Raw genomic sequence first — 5551 nt, forward strand, 5'->3', positions numbered from 1 at the left:
GAGGTAGAAAGAGAGGTTCCCGACTTGGGGGGGGGGGTGCGGGGAGGGGGGAAAGCCCCAACCACGTCGCCTCGTCCTCCATCCATCCCGATCAGGGTCACGGGCAGAACACAAGGGGCGGCTTCCCTCACTGGGGGCCCCGAACTTAGAAAACTCTCATCTCTGCAAAAAGACAAGCAGTGCTGGCTGGGGCTGGCACATTCTCTTCTTCTCATGGGACTGATGTTGATCTCCATAGCTCAGAAAACACGTGCGAACACTCAGAAGATACCCAAGCACTGTGTCCTTCCTTTACCTGGCTCCCTGTCGCTCACTCTCCGCCTCTGTCTCTGTCTCTGCCACTCGCTGTCTCTTTCTTTCTCCCGGTCTCTCTCTCTCTCTCTCTCTCTCTCTCTCTCTCTCTCTCTCTCTCTCTCGCTCTCGCTCTCGCTCTCGCTCTCGCTCTCGCTCTCTTGCTCTCTCTCTCTCTCTCTCTCTCTCTCTCTCTCTCTCTCGCGCTCTCTCTCTCTCTCTCTCTCTCTCTCGCGCTCGCTCTCGCTCTCGCGCTCGCTCTCTCGCGCTCGCGCTCGCTCTCGCGCTCTCCCCCACCCCTGCTCTTCCTCCCCCACTTTATCCCTTTCTTCCCGCCTCCTCTCTTTCTTTCTCTCTGTCTCCCTCTCTGTCTCTCTGTCTCTCTTCTCTCTCTGTCTCTGTCTCTCTGTCTCTGTCTCTCTCCACCCCCCCCGTCTCTCCCTCCCTGTCCCTCCCTGTCTCTCCCTCCCTGTCTCTCCCTCCCTGTCTCTCCCTCCCTCCCTCCCTCCCTCTCTCTTTTTCCTCTCTCTCCCTCTCCTGGCCTCTCCTCCACTTTCTCCCTTCCTCGTTTTCTGTCTCCCTCTCCCTCACCCATCCCCACTCCCCCCCATCCCCGGTCATGGGGCATCCTCATTTTCCATGAGAACTCATGGATTTGGAAGGGATGTTGGACTGATGTTCGCGTGCTACCGGATCCCACTCCCACAGGGATAGCTGCTGCACTGCCTTTGGCAGGCCATGGTGGGTGGGGGTGGTGTCTCTTCTTCTGTATCGGTAGAAATGATTTGAAGAGGAGGCAGGATGGGCATAGGTCCACTGCCTCACACCAAGGCCCTTTGGGAGCATTTCAGTGAATCGGGACAGAACATGTTTCTCCGTGCGGGGAGGGAACCGGAATAGGGCACCCCGAAATGGACCGCTTTGGCACACAGATGAGTTCGAATTGAAGGCGCTTCAGAAACGACGGGTGGGCGACGAGGACGCTCTGCCGCTCTGCCTCTCCCTCTTCTTCCTGACCTGAAAGGAGGACCAAGATCTTCCTCGAGAAGAAGCTCAAGCTCAGAGCCCGCCCTTTCGAGTGACTCCTGGCTTGGGCTTCTCCTGCGTGGGGGTCACGGTGCACGCGTTCCTCAGCCGTGGGTCGCTCTCTTCTCGAGCTGTCTTTTGGGGACAGGGGCCTCTCAGGCAAGAACTCAGAAGGATCGTCGAGGGAACGTCGTTTTTCCTCTCCCACGACTGATGAATGCAGACAGACACACAGGAATCTCGCCCCCCGCTTCCACCCCCGCCCCCCACCCCCCACCCCAAGTGAGAGGAGTCGCCGGACATCCTTGGGGTCACACACAGCCAGCCTCCGTGGCTCTTCTATGTTGCCAGGCTCCCTGGCCTTCACTGCCCCCGCACACCCCCCGTGAAGTTGCATCATCGTTCATAGTGTAAATGCTGTGAGAAGATAAGCTTTTCAAAATAAAATTCTCCCTGTCTTTCCTTCCCAAGAACACCATGAACACCTACTGTCATGTGCAGTGCTTATGGACCCACCTGGAGCAGAGGACCCTCTCCGACAGACACCCTCCCCACCCCACCCCACCCCACCCCACCCCACCCCCAGGAACTCACTTGCTCCGAGTCATCGAGGAGAGGGTGTCTGGTTCCGTGTCTTAAATGGGTGGGCCAATGACACGTCATCTCCTAGTAAGCCATCGGGTTCACCGGTTCGGGTTCGGGTTCGGTGGCATGAAGTACATTTACGTCCTCCTTGAGTTTGACTTTGAAAGTCTTGGGGCCCTGAGTAGGCCGCCCCCAAACGTGCCTCCGTGGCATAGAGAAGTTTTGGAATTAGACTGACAACACCACGAGAGGGACGCTCTGACTCTCTTTTACTTCTCCCCTCTGAAATCAGGAAGAAAATCTCTCACGTGAAAGGGGAGGGGGGCGGGAGGTGTAGACACCATGACGAACTGAACCGCCCTCATGTCTCATGAAATGTTCACGAATCATCTAAGTAGGACTGCTCCTAACGAATAGAGGGCATAGATGTTAACGAGATAAGAATGTTTAAGGGGAACTCTCCCCCCAATGATTGTTTTCCATAGGCCGACTTCAAGACTTTCCAACATCTCTGGTCATCTCTAGGCTTAGAGGTTGGCTAAGTGCCATTGGCAGGGTGAAATCTCAGCGAGTGTCTACATCACCTCCACATAAGATAAAATACTGAAATGTTCATGGCTCCACAAGTCTAAGGGTCTCCCTGCTTTGGACCTCTTACGGAGGAGAGACTGAGCATGTTTGGTTCCATGCCTAGATAGATCTTGTGCTTTAGGGAAAGAGTGTACTCGGTAGGAGCCTAGACTTCTACAAAGTATTCCATATTCACACTGTTCACTGTGGTTGGCTTCCTTACTTTCACTGACTGACTGAAGAAAAAAAAAAAAAAAAAACAGACAGTGTCCAAGGACGAGGCATTCCAAAGAAGGAACGGAACGTGTGTGGTCCAAGCTACCTGATGTCGCCATCCTCATGGTAGGAAGAGGACTTTTTTGGGGGAGTGGGGAGGCAAAGTAGAAGATATGCAGATAATGTTTGGGGGAAGGAGAAAGAGATTTTAGTCCTAAAGGTGGTCACTTCTCAATGGAAAAGAAAGAAAACGAGGGACAGGCTAAAAATGGGCACAGACGATTGGAAAAGGTGTGTGAAGAAAATGGTCTTTGGAAAGGAATCGGATCCGTGGTCAGGACTGACTGGATAAGATGAGGATGGATTCAAAGACAGAAATGAGTTTTCGTATCAACGTGAAACAAGTGCAAAAATAGAATTTAGTTGTCTCTCTATGTTAAAAGGACAAGGTTTGGGTTTGGGTTTAGGGTTTGGGTTTTTCTTTCATCAGTCTGCTCTGTCCATCATGAGAGATTAGATTAGATTAGGAAAGGTTTCTTCCTTTATCTTTAAGGAGAGAAGGAAGGAAAGAAAGAAAGAGAGAGAGAGAGAGAGAGAGAGAGAGAGAAGGAAGGAAGGAAGGAAGGAAGGAAGGAAGGAAGAAAGGAAGGAAGGAAGGAAGGAAGGAAGGAAGGAAGGAAGGAAGGAAGGAAGGAAGGAAGGAAAAGGAAGCAAGAAAGAAAAGCTTATGCCTTGTCAAAAGTCATCACTTATTTTCTAGGTTGCCGTTATCAGGTCTCGGAGGACTCACATCAGCTTAGTCCTCTCGAGATTCAAAGAACCAGGTGTGGCTCGGAACTGAAGAAGAAGCTTCTCTCTCTGCCTAGCAAGTCTCTCCTTGGGATGTCGGTGACCTGGCTAGCGAAGCACTGTTTCACAGTGACCTATATCCGATTAAGTGCTTTACAACCTTTTGGATATTTTGGACACACTTGCCCCCCGGTTGAAGGACAGGTGAAGTCCTTTGGACTTAGAACGCACTTTGAGTTAGGATGCAGGAGGAGAGGGCCCTCGAAATAGCCCAAAAATGTGTTCTCTCTCCTGAGAAACGAGAGAGATGAAACTGAGTACGTTTCTTGGAGAGCTTCGATGACACGGGAAGCGTCGTCAAAGAGGAAGGAACAACGTGAAGTCTACTTTGGCTTGTGTCTGTACACCGATGTGTTCTAACTGTTCCAGACATGATGGGATGTTTCTTCCTGGAAGTCTTCTCTGCCCTGGCATAAAGGGTTGTCTGTCGTCGTCAAAATGGAGGCTCACACGAAAGGGACGGAACCCAGTATCAGGGAGGTGTTCTAACCGACGTTCACGCCAAGGCAGCAACAACAGCCTGTTGAAAGGTGGTGGGGGTGGCGGGGCACACGTGGATCGAGTCCATTCTGTCCTGTCAACAGCCGGTCGGGGCTATGGCAGACGGGAGACGGCGGCCCGGCCGGTTGGTTACTCCCTGGCCAACCTCCCCCCTCCCCCACCCCCACACTCCACCTTGCATTCCTTCACCCACCCATGGTGCCTTGAAGATGACCCCAATTGTACATAGACATTGGCGGGAAGATTTCTACAGTCTACCGGCAACGTCTGACCTGTCATGCTTGTAACCCTGGGGGGGGGGGGGGTGGGGGGTGGGAACTATTTTTCTCTCTGGAAAGAAAACCTCCTCTCTCTGGACCCTCTGAACCCCAGCCACTGGACTTCATTCCACTGCCACTTAGTAGGGGTCATCCAAACATTCTTGTGGCCGTAGGTATGTCTTCCGTGTGGGTTGAAGTCTTCCCTCACTCACTGCAAGCCTGATGTCCTCACCGTGGCACAGAGACTGTTAAAAAAACAAAATGTGTTTGCCACTTGGGGTCTACCTTCCACAGCCTCCCCTGTGATCAGATCACGGCACCCGCTTCGCTGGGCAAATCCTACAATCCTTCACAGAAGCTCTTGCAAACTTTTTGGAACCGTCACTCGTCCAGTCACGCTCGATCATCAGGCAAGGTCGGCAGAACCGATGGAAAGACTGGACTCCAAGTAGAACAAGGATGACTTACACGGGATTGAATGAACTGATGAACAGGATGATAATGTGTATGACTACTTGTGTAAAGTAGGACGGATTGGGGAAGCGGGGGATAACTTAGGGGGTTGGGATGACCATGTACACATGACTGTACATAAAATCGGTAATCAACAAGCAAGCGCCTCCTACTATATAGCACAGGAAACTCTACTCAATACTTTGTAATAAACCTATGAGAGAAAAGAATGTGAAAAAAAAAAAAACCCTACGTAAAATACCTTTATATATATATATATATATATATATATATATATATATATATATATATATATACATATATACATATACACACACACACGTATGTAGGTATATGTATATACATGTATGTATGTATATATATGTATATGTATATATGGAGGGGGGAGAGAGAGAGAGAGAGAGAGACAGAGAGAGACAGAGACAGAGGCAGAGACACTGAGACAGAGAGAGACAGAGAGAAAGAAGAGACAGAGAGACAGAGGGATTAGGACTGATTCTTAAATCTTTTGTTTTCCAGGTACAAGGAAAAACAAAAACAAACCAACAAAACCCAATTTTCTTTTTTCTTTTTTCTTTTTTTTTATTTTTAAAGATGGACCTCCATTTGGTAACTTATACCTCTGTCAGCAGGATGGAATCACTGATCTTTTTCTCCCTACCTTCCTTAATTCAGAAACTCTCAGTGAGGCTTCTTATTTCCTTGGCAACCGAGTTATTTGCATACGTTACTTGGAGGCCAAAATTATGTTTCCATAAAACGGGGATACTCACTTGTGG

Source organism: Pseudorca crassidens, unplaced genomic scaffold (assembly GCF_039906515.1).
Source record: "Pseudorca crassidens isolate mPseCra1 unplaced genomic scaffold, mPseCra1.hap1 Scaffold_135, whole genome shotgun sequence".
Taxonomy (NCBI): domain Eukaryota; kingdom Metazoa; phylum Chordata; class Mammalia; order Artiodactyla; family Delphinidae; genus Pseudorca; species Pseudorca crassidens.